The sequence below is a fragment of the Equus asinus genome, chromosome 3 (genome assembly GCF_041296235.1).
Source record: "Equus asinus isolate D_3611 breed Donkey chromosome 3, EquAss-T2T_v2, whole genome shotgun sequence".
Lineage (NCBI taxonomy): Eukaryota > Metazoa > Chordata > Mammalia > Perissodactyla > Equidae > Equus > Equus asinus.
The window spans coordinates 74,184,902-74,197,241 of record NC_091792.1 but is presented as its reverse complement, the minus strand read 5'-3'; the positions used below and the strand labels follow the sequence as shown (position 1 = coordinate 74,197,241).

The window sequence follows — 12,340 nt, the reverse complement described above, 5'->3', positions numbered from 1 at the left end:
ATTGTTTTGGCTATTCAAGATTTTTTTGCTGTTTCATATGAATTTTAGGATTCTTTGTTCTACTGTGAAAAACGCCCTTGGGTTCTGATTGGGATTGCACACAATATGTAGATTGCTTTATGTAATATGGACATTTTAACCTTGTTAAATCTTCCAATCCAAGGGCAGGGAACATCTTTCCATTTCTTCATATCTTCTTTGATTTCTTTCCATAATGTCTTATGTTTTTCAGTGCATAGGTCTTTCATCTCCTTGGGTAAATTTATTCTATTTTATTCATTTTGTTATGAATGTAAATGAGATTGTATTCTTGATCTCTCTTCCTGCTAGTTTCTTATCAGTCTATAGAAACACGACTGATTTTTACATGTTGATTTTGTATCTTGCAACTTTACTTTATTTGTTTATTATTTCTAATCATTTTTTGTACATTCATTAGGATTTTCTATATACAATAATGTTATCTTCAATAGTAACTGTTTTATTTCTCTCTTTCCAACTTGGATCCATTTTATTTCCTTTTCTTGCTTAATTGCTATGGCTAGGACTTCAAATTCCATAATGACTAAGTGTGACAAGGGAGGGCATCCTTGACTTTTTATTGTTCTTAAAGGGATAGCTTTCATTTTTTCACCATAGAGTATATGGGCTGTGGGTTTGTCATATATGGCCTTTATTATGGTAAATTACTTTCCTTGTATAGCCATGCCATTCAGAGTTTTTATCTTAAGTGAATGTTGAATTCTGTCAAATGTTTTCTTTCTGTCTATTGAGATGATCATATGATTTTTATTCTCCTTTTATTAATGCAATGTATCACATCGATTAACTTGTAGATGTTGAACTATCCCTGTGTCCCTGGAATAAATACTACTTGATCATGGTGTAAGATCCTTTTAATGTATGGTAGTATTGGATTTGCTAATATTTTCTTCAGGATTTTTTCATCTACGTTCATCAGTGATATTGGCCTATAATTTTCCTGTTTTGTGTTGTGCTTGTCTGGTTTTGGTATCAGGATAATGTTGGTCTCATAAAATGAGTTTGAAAGTGTTCCATTCTCTTCAATTTTTGCAATATTTTTCAAAGGATGACTATTAAATCTTTGAATATATGGTAGAATTCACCTCATCCTGGGGTTTCGTACTTTGGGAGGTTTTTGATTATAGTTTCAATATGTTCCCTTGTGATTGGTCTATTCATATTCTCTATTTCTTCTTGATTCAGTTTTGGGAGTTTGTATGATTCTAAGAATTTACCTACTACTTATAGGTTACTCACTTTGTTGGTGGATAGTTTTTCAAAGTATTCTCTTATATTCCTTTGCATTTCTGTGGTATTTATGGTAATTTCTCCTCTTTTATTTTTGATTTTATTTCAGCCTTCTTTCTCTTTTACTTTGTGAGTGCAGATAAAGGTTTGTCAGTTTTGTTTCCCTTTTCAAAGAATGAGCTTTTAGAGGCCGATCCAAGATGGCACTGTGAGTAGTCCTCCTTGTCTCTCCCCCTTCGAGTCTACAATTATTTGGACACTTATCACTTAACAAAGGATATCCAGACAGCATCTCAGGACGTCTGAGAGACCCACGCGACTATACATCGGAAGGCGGACGGACTTTCCTCTGGGAGGATGTGGAAATAGGTGAAAACTCTCCGACCCCGACCGAACAGCCTAGTACCCGCAAGCGGCTTTCTTCCAACGGATGCCCCCAGAAGATCAACACATATCTAGGGCAGGAGCGAGCACACAACAGAGGAGCGACAGTGGAAACAGGTGACCAGAACCCTACCTAAACCCCCTGCAATTACTCCTAAACGCAGAGGGAAACTCTAGAGTTACACACCTGAGCCCACGGGGAGAGTCTCTCCCCACCATTGGTGGGGAGATCCCACCTAGTGTTCACGGTGCCCATAGGGTCCCAGAGAGAATCGCTGAGGGTACGGAGGTGCCCGGGCTGCCACTGCCTGCACGGTGGGGCTAGGGATTGCTGGAGATCTCAGAGTGGACTGGGGCTGGGTGAAGCTCCAGAGGCCGGCTCTGCACCCCGGAGGGGAAGCTCCAGAGTTCCACCCGGGCAGCAGACAAAACTCTCTGTCTGCCATTAGTGGAGGGGCTACGCCCAGCATTCACAACTCCGGGAAAGTCCCGGAGAGAACCCCAGAGGCCGGGGTGACCCCCTGCTGCCGTTGCCCACCCCGTGGGGCTAGGGATTGCTAGAGATCTCGGAGAGGACTGGGGCTGGGTGAAGCTCCAGAGGCCAGCTCCGTGGCCCAGAGGGGAAGCTCCAGAGTTCTGCCCGGGCAGCAGACAAAACTCTCTGTCTGCTATTAGCAGAGGGGCCACTCTCAGCATCCACAACACTGGGAGGGTCCCGGAGAGGAGAATATCAGGCAGGGAATCAGCTGACCAGCTACCACTGAAATCAGGATCTCCAGCTATCCCCCAAGACAGGGCAAAGGGCTCCCTGAGTTCATGGGGAACAGGACTGGGGCTGGGTGGAGTTCCAGCGACCCAGCTCCATTGCCTAGGGGGAACCCTACAGGCTCACAGCAGCCTCAGGGAAAGCCTCTGCACAGCACTAGTAGAAAACACCCATCTGGCAGCCACAAGGCTGGAAGACCCCGGGACAAAACTAGCATAGCTAGGTGAACTAACCGCAGACTGTAGAAGATGCCAATAGCTCTCCTGCGACCCATAGTGGACAAGTGAGATTTTGTGGGTGCCGACAGTGATGGAGCGACAAATATAAGTGATCCTACCCCTGGCCGCTGGAAAAGCCCATAGCACCATTGCAGACCCCAAGGAGAGAGCATGTCTAGGTGGGCTGCAACAGTAGGCACCAGCAGCCTGAAGCCCCCCTGTGATGGCCCCCAAAGCAGAGGAGGGAATCCAAAGGACCACTGTGACTACGAGGAGGGGCCCAGGCCCAGTTAGCAACTGTGGATAGGGTTCCTGGTTGGTGCAGTAGAAACAGCTGCTGCCCCACCGCAGCAGCAGAAACAAGTGAAAGGAGCAACTAAACTCTATCTCTATGTGGAGGCACAAATCAACAACATCAAGCAATATGAAAAAATACATTAAATCTCCAGAACAGAAGGAAAATAACCAATACACACAAAACAATCCCAAAGAAAATGAGATATATAACCTAAATGATGATGACTTCAAAACAGCCATCATTAAAATACTCAATGAGTTAAGAGAGAATTCTGACCAACAACTCAACGAGTTCAGGAGCTATGTCACAAAAGAGTTTGATATGATAAAGAAGAACCAAACAGAAATATTGGAAATGAAGAACACAATAGAGGAGATTAAGAAAAATCTAGATGCACTGAACAGTAGGGCTGATAATATGGAGGAAAGAATTAGCAATTTGGAAGATGGCAATATAGAATTGCTGCAGGCAGAGGAGGAGAGAGAAGTAAGACTAAAAAGAAATGAAGAAACTCTCTGAGAATTATCAGACACAATTAGGAGATGCAACGTAAGGATTATAGGTCTACCACAGGGAGAAGAGAAGGAGAAAGGGGCAGAAAGCCTATTCAAAGAAATAATGGCGAGAACTTCCCAAATCTGGTGAGAGAGATGGATCTTCAGGTGTCAGAAGCCAATAGATCTCCAAACTTTACCAATGCAAGAAGACCAACTCCATGGCATATAGTAGTGAAGCTAGCAAAAGTCAACGACAAGGAGAAAATACTAAGGACATCCAGGCAAAAGAAACTAACCTACAAAGGAACCCCCATCAGGCTATCAGCAGATTTCTCAGCATAAACTTTACAGGCTAGAAGAGAGTGGAATGATATATTCAAAAATCTGAAGTACAAAAATATACAGCTGAGAATTCTCTACCCAGCGAAAATATCCTTCAAATACGATGGAGAAATAAAAACTTTCCCAGATAAACAAAAATTAAGGGAGTTCATTGCCACAAAACCTCCTCTTCAGGAAATCCTCAGGAAAATCCTCATTCCTGAAAAATCCAAAAAAGGAAAGGGGCTACAAAACCAAGAGCAGAGGAGATAAGTAGAATAACAACAACAGAGAGTAGCAGCTCTTCATCAGAACAGATTAAACCATGGGACGAGAAACAAAGGAAATTGAAGAAAACCGGAAAACAAGACACAAAATGGTAGTGGTAGGCCCCCACATCTCAATAATCACTCTACATGTAAATGGATTGAACTCCCCAATCAAATGACACAGAGTGGCAGGATGGATCAAAGAACAAGACCCAACAATATGCTGCCTCCAGGAAACACACCTCAGCCCCAAAGACAAACACAGACTCAGAGTGAAGGGATGGAGAACAATACTCCAAGCTGATAATGAACAAAAGAAAGCAGGTGTCGCTATACTAATATCAGACAAGGTAGATTTCAAAGCAAAACAGATAAAGAAAGACAAAAACGGACAGTATATAATGATAAAAGGGACTCTCCACCAAGAAGACATAACACTTATAAATATATACGCACCCAACACAGGAGCACCAAAATTTGTAAAGCAACTCTTAATAGAACTAAAAGAAGACATCAACAACAATACAATAATAGTAGGGGACCTCAACACCCCATTAACACCAATGGACAGAACATCCAGACAGAAAATCAACAAGGAAATAATAGAACTAAATGAAAAATTAGACCAGATGGACTTAATAGATATATATAGAACACTTCATCCAAAAAAAGCCGGTTACACATTCTTCTCAAGTGCACATGGAACATTCTCAAGGATTGACCATATTTTGGGAAACAAAGCAAACATCAATAAATACAAGAGAGTTGAAATAATATCAAGCATCTTTTCTGATCATAATGCTATGAAACTAGAAATCAACTAAAAGAAAAAAGCAGAGAAAGGTGCAAAAATGTGGAGACTAAACAACACGCTTCTGAACAAACAATGGATCATTGAAGAAATTAAAGAAGAAATCAAATATTATCTGGAGAGAAATTAAAATGAGAACACGACATACCAAATCATTTGGGATGCAGCAAAAGCAGTCCTAAGAGGGAAATTCATTGCAATACAGGCTCACCTCACTAAACAAGAAAAATCTCACATAAGCAACCTCAAACAACACCTAACAGAACTAGAAAAAGAAGAACAAACAAAGCCCAGAGTCAGTAGAAGGAGGGAAATAATAAAAACAAGAGCAGAAATAAACGATATTGAGACAAAAAAGACAATAGAAAGGATCAATGAAACAAAGAGTTGGTTCTTCGAAAGAATTAACAAAATTGACAAACCTTTAGCTAGACTCACCAAGAAAAGAAGAGAGAAATCGCAAATAAATAAAATTAGGAATGAGAGAGGAGAAATCACAACAGATACCAATGAAATACAAGAGATCATAAGAGAATACTATGCAAAACTATATGCCAACAAATTGAACAACCTGGAAGAAATGGACAAATTCCTAGACTCCTACAATCTCCCCAAACTGAATCAGGAAGAAATGGAGAATCTGAATAGGCCAATCACAAGTAAGGAAATAGAAACGGTAATCAAAAACCTCCCCAAAAATAAGAGTCCAGGACCAGACGGCTTCTCTGGAGAATTCTACCAAACATTCAAAGAAGACTTAATACCTATTCCTCTCAAACTGTTCCAGAAAATTGAGAAAGATGGAGAACTCCCTAACACATTCTATGAAGCCAACATCACTGTGATCCCCAAACCTGACAAGGACAACACAAAGAAGGAGAACTACAGGCCGATATCACTGATGAACATAGATGCAAAAATCCTCTACAAAATTTTGGCAAACCGAATACAGCAATACATCAAAAAGATTATACACCATGATCAAGTGGGATTTATACCAGGGACACAGGGATGGTTCAACATCCGCAAGTCAATCAACGTGATACACTACATCAACAAAATGAAGAACAAAAACCATATGATCATCTCAATAGATGCAGAGAAAGCATTCGACAAGATCCAACACCCATTTATGATAAAAAACCTCAATAAAATGGGTATAGAAGGAAAGTACCTCAACATAATAAAGGCCATATATGACAGACCCACAGCCAACATCATACTCAATGGACAAAAACTGAAAGCCATCCCTCTGAGGACAGGAACAAGACAAGGGTGCCCACTTTCACCACTCTTATTCATAGTACTATACATAGTACTGGAGGTGCTGGCCAGAGCAATTCGGCAGGAAAAAGAAATAAAAGGAATCCAAATAGGTAACAAAGAAGTAAAACTCTCGCTGTTTGCTGACGACATTTTCTTATATATAGAAAACCCCAAAGAATCCATAGAAAAGCTATTAGAAATAATCAACTACAGCAAAGTAGCAGGGTATAAAATTAACGTGCGTAAATCAGTAGCATTTCTATACACTAACAATGAACTAACAGAAAAAGAACTCAAGAACTCAATCCCATTCACAATCACAACGAAAAGGATAAAATACCTTGGGATAAACTTAACCAAGCAAGTGAAGGATCTATACAATGAAAACTGCAAGACTTTCTTGAAAGAAATCGATGATGACATAAAGAGATGGAAAGACATTGCATACACATGGATTGGAAGAATAAACATAGTTAAAATGTCCATACTACCTAAAGCAATCTACAGATTCAATGCTATCCCAATCAGAATCCCAAGAACATTCTTCACAGAAATTGAACAAACAATCCTAAAATTCATATGGGCAACAAAAGACCGCGAATTGCTAAAGAAATCCTGAGCAAGCAAAACAAAGCCGGCAGAATCACAATCCCCGATTTCAAAACATACTACAAAGCTACAGTGATCAAAACAGCATGGTACTGGTACAAAAACAGGTCCACAGATCAATGGAACAGAATTGAAAGCCCAGAGATAAAACCACACATCTATGGACAGCTAATCTTCGACAAAGGAGCAGAGGGCCTACAATGGAGCAAAGAAAGTCTCTTCAACAAATGGGGCTGGGAAAACTGGACAGCCACATGCAAAAGATTGAAAATTGGCCATTCTTTTTCACCACACACCAAAATAAACTCAAAATGGATCAAAGACCTAAAGATTAGGCCTGAGACAATAAGTCTTTTGGAAGAGAATATAGGCAGTACACTCTTTGACATCAGTTTCAAAAGAATCTTTTTGGACACTATAAGTCCTCAGTTTAGGGAAACAATAGAAAGAATAAACAAATGGGACTTCAACAGACTAAAGAGCTTCTTCAAGGCAAGGGAAAACAGGATTGAAACAAAAAAAAAGCTCACTAATTGGGAAAAAATATTTACAAGCCACTTATCCGACAAAGGGTTAATCTCCATAATATAGAAAGAACTCACACGGCTTAACAACAAAAAAACAAACAACCCGATCAAAAAATGGGCAGAGGACACGAACAGACATTTCTCAAAAGAAGATATGAATATGGCCCATAGACACATGAAAAGATGTTCATCATCGCTAATCATCAGGGAAATGCAAATCAAAACTACAGTAAGATATCACCTTACACCCGTTAGATTGGCAAAAACATCCAAAACCAAGAGCGACAAATGTTGGAGAGGTTGTGGAGAAAAAGGAACCCTCATACACTGTTGATGGGAATGCAAACTGGTACAGCCACTATGGAAAACAGTATGGAGATTTCTCAAAAAGTTAAAAAGAGAAATACCCTATGACCCAGCCATCTCATTACTGGGTATCTATCCTAAGAACCTGAAATCAGAAATCTCAAGAGTCCGTTGCACCCCTATGTTCATCGCAGCATTATTTACAATAGCCAAGATGTGGAACCAGCCTACATGCCCAGAAACTGATGATTGGATAAAGAAGATGTGGTATATATACACAATGGAATACTACTCAGCCATAAAAAGAGACAAAATTGGCCCATTCACAACAACGTGGATGGACCTCGAGGGTATTATGTTAAGCAAAATAAGCCAGTCAGAGAAAGACGAACTCTATATGACTCCACTCATAGGTGGGAGTTAGTATATTGATTAGGAGATCTGATCGGTGGTTACCAGGGAAAAGGGGGGTTGGGGGGAGGGCACAAATGGGGAAGTGGTGTATCCACAACATGACTAACAAAAATGTACAACTGAAATCTCACAAGGTTGTAATCTATCATAACATTAATAAAAAAATCAAAAAAAAAAGAATGAGCTTTTAGTTTGATTATTCACTTCTATTGTCTTTTTAGTGTCTATTTCTATAATTTCTTATATGATTTTTATTATTTTCTTCCTTCTACTGACTTTGGGCTTTGTTTGTTCTTCTTTTCCAGTTCTTTTAGGTAATTAGTAATGTTAAATGGTTTATTGGAGATTTTTCTTGTTTCTTCAGGTAGCCCTGCATTTCTGTGTACTTCCCTTTTAGTATTGCTTTTGCTGCATCCCATAAGGTTTGATATGCTATATTTTTATTTTTTTTGTCTCCAAGTATTTTGTAACTTCTCCTGTGACTTCTTCATTCATCCAATGGTTGTTCAGTATCGTATTTTTAATCTCCACATATTTGTGACTTTTCCAGCTTTCTTCTTGTAGTTGATTTCTTTTTTCATATCATTGTGATCACTAAACAATCTTAGGATTTCAATCTTCTTGAATTTATTGAGACTTGCTTTTTCCTCCAACATACAGTGTATCTGAGAATGTCCCATGTGTGCTTGAGAAGAATATGTATCTGCTGCTTTCGGATGGAATATTCCATAGGTATTTATTAAGTCCATCTGGTCTAGTGTTTCATTTAAGGCCAGTGTTTTCTTGTTGACTTTCTATCTAGACAATCTATTCATAGATATAACTGGGATGCTAATGTCCCCTACTATTATAGTGTTGCTATGAATTTCTCCCTTTTGTTCTGTTTAGTTGCTTTGTATATTTTGTTGCTCCTATGTTAGGTGCACATATATTAATAAATGTTATGTCATTTTTGTGGAATGTCTTTATTTATCATTGTTTAATGCCCATTTTTGTTTCTTTCTATCTTTTATCTTGAAGTCTATTTTGTCTGATACAAGTATGGCTACACCCGTTTTCTTTTGTTTGCCATTTCCTGGGGTATCATCTTTTACCCCTTCACTCTGTGCTTGTGTTTGCCTGCATAGCTGAGATACGTTTTCCAGAGGTGGCATATTGTTGGCTCTCATATTTTAGTCCATCCAACTCTCTCTGTCTTTTGATTGGTATATTCAATCCATTTACATTTAGAGTGTTTATGGATATATGTGGGCTTCATACTGTCTTTTATCTTTTGTTTTCTGGCTTTTCTATTCATTCATTTTCCTTGTATTTCTGTCTGCCACTTCACTTTGGTGGTTTTCTGTGATATGTTTCTCAGGTTCCTCTTTTTCATGTTTTGTGACTCTGCTTTAATTTTTTATTTTATAGTTACCATAAGGTTTGCATAAAAGATGTTATAAATGAGACAGTTTTTTCATGCTTATAGCATTTTTTCTGCATTGACCTTTGTAGGTTCTGTCATTTTCTCTTCTCCTTCTGTTTTTCTTGTCACAAGTTATCTCTTTTTGTATTGTAGGTTTCTTACCAAGTTAAGATGGTTACAGTTATATTTGATGCTTTCTTTCTCTCCAGACTAGAAGTTATAATTAAGTGTTTACTAATCTCTTCTGATATAGAGTATAATTTTGATGAAGTCCAATTAATCCATATTTTATTGTTGCACATGTTTTTGTGTCATATCTAGTGTACTCATCTGATGGCAACGTCTAGTCACCATTCCACACTCATCTCCAGGGTCTTCTCTCAGCCCCCTTGGTTGGCTGAATTTGCATGTCAAAGGTAGAGCCAATGCTTCCTAATGAGCTGTGCCCTTTCCACATGAGCATCAAAACAATTTATGTATTTGATACACCTATTTGCACAAACTATGCCTACAATTCAAGTTCCTTGGGGACAGTAGCCATATTTTATTATGAGTTTAAACTCATTTAGCTAGGAGCTATTATTTTTATTATAACATAGTATAAGAAATATTGGCTGAATAAAGAATTGAATGTTTCATGTTCTTCCTCTGCTTATTTGCTTAATAAGTTACTTATTTGAAATATCATCTCAGATACCACCTCATGAAGGGAAACTTCCCTAAATCCGGCTTACACAAGGGGTTAATATTTTTCCCACAGTATCTTATATGATCTTGGATACTCAGTCTACCACAAGTTACTAACAATCTCAGAGAGGTAAAACACTCACTAGATGCCTTCAAGATTGGACCATGAAGAACAGCACAGCCCTCAGTAAATGTTGGCAGATGACAGGATTGTCACAGTAATGATCCACCACATTAAAATGAGCATGATTTCTATGACACATCACTTAAATTGCCACCCAGCAGAAAGTAAGAACTCAAAGAAACTGAGAAAGTCTGATACTTTACTCTTTATTTTTCAGTAATTTCAAATTTACAGAAGAGTAGCATGAATAAAAATGGTACAATTAACACTCATATACCCTTTATCTATATTCACCTATTAACATTATAACACTTTGACTTCATCACTTTTTCTCTCTTTAATTCATCAGTTGTACACCTTATGATTTTTTCTCTAAATATTTTCATTATATATTTCCTAAGAATATGAATATTCTCCCACAGAGTCGCAGTGCAGTTATCAACTTCAGAAAACATAACATTGATGTGATTGTATAAATATTTTCAATGCAGAAGGAGTATAAAAATGAAGAGCTTTCCGTTACAAGAAAACAAAACCTTCAAAAGGGATGAATACAGGACAACATATGATGGTATGAAAATCTGAGGAACAACATTGGCCTGAGGTCTTAAACTTACGATGAGTAGAGAGAAGAAAAATAAACCATTAGTACCAAAATTTCCTACTTGATAGTTTCTTGAAAGACAGATCCCACACTCAACATTTTCTTTAGAGCTCCTGTGACATCCTTATTCCTAATACTATAGATTAAAGGGTTTAGAACAGGAGTGATTATGGTGTAAAATACAGATACAACCATATCCTTCTCAGGTGTGTGGTAGGAGCTGGGGAGCATGTAGTTGTAGATGGAAGTCCCATAAAAGAGGGTGATCACCATCATATGGGAAGAACAAGTGTTTAAGGCCTTCTTCCACTCCTCTGCTGAGTTCATCCTGTGGATGGTGAGGAGGATAAAAGTATAGGAGCTTGAAATGACTATCACTGGGATGAGGAGCATGAGTACACAGCACAGGTACATGAGCATCTAATAGAGAGAGGTGTCTGAGCAGGAGAGCTTCATTAAAGCAGGGACCTCACAGAAGAAATGATGGATCTCCTGGGATATGCAGAAGGGGAAGGTCATGGTGACAGGTGAGAGCATGAAGCCATCCACTGATCCTAGGAACCAGCAGCCAGACACCAAGAGGAGACACACCTTGTGGTTCATGAGAATAGGATAATGCAGTGGATGGCAGATGGCCACATAATGGTCATAGGCCATGGCAGCTGGAAGGAAACATTCTGAACCTACTAGAGACAGATAGAGAAACATTTGCATCCCACATTCAAGGGCTGAGATCTTATTCACACCCATGACCTGGTCCATCAGCATCTTGGGCACAGTGATAGAAATGTGCATCATGTCCATGAGAGACAGTTGACTGATGAAAAAGTACATGGGGGTGCGGAGGTGGGCTTGAGAGTATACCAGAAGGATCAGGATGGTGTTTCCAAACAAGGTCATCAGGAAAACCACAAAAATGACCACACAAAGCAGAAATGGGTGCTTGGATTGGCTGAAGAATCCCACCAGAATGAAATCTAACCATTTCATGTTGTTGGTCACCCACATGGTGTTGTCCATGAGATTTCACCTAGATCACCAAGGAGAGCTTTGGGCTTAATAGATTGTTCATGGGATATGATTAACAGAAATTAATGATTTGTAAGCTTGCGTTTCTGTGTCTGTGTTTGTGGGTGAGTGTACATGCCAACTCAATTGTGCTAACAGGAGGTGGTTCCAGGGGTCTGTAGATTTGGCAATTGTAAGCTACCTGAAACTCAACAGTATTACCAGAAAATTAAGAATTTGCAACAGTACGTGAAAAGAATCCTTAACTCACAGCAAGATTGCCATAGTTCAAGGTCATGAGATTTTCTGATGATAGATAATGTTGTTTATTATCAAGGCGGAAATTTGCAAAATCACTTCCCTATGCAAAAACAAAAAGTAAATCATTTTAAAAAAGGATAAATCACACCTCTTACTTCTAGAATGTTTTTTTATGGAAGTCAGAGTAGAATCAACCTCTCTCGTTTAAGGATCCAACTGGGATCCTAAAAACTTGGGAAAGTGTATTTCATATAAGAAAAATTTAGAAAGTAACTGAAACATAACTTGGGGAA

At 38.8% G+C, this 12,340-nt stretch overlaps 1 pseudogene; it reads right to left on the bottom strand.

The window, feature by feature from the left end:
• Positions 1-10,835: 10,835 nt before the first annotated feature.
• LOC106824878 (olfactory receptor 2T29-like) lies at positions 10,836-11,798 on the bottom strand (annotated as a pseudogene).
• Positions 11,799-12,340: the final 542 nt, after the last annotated feature.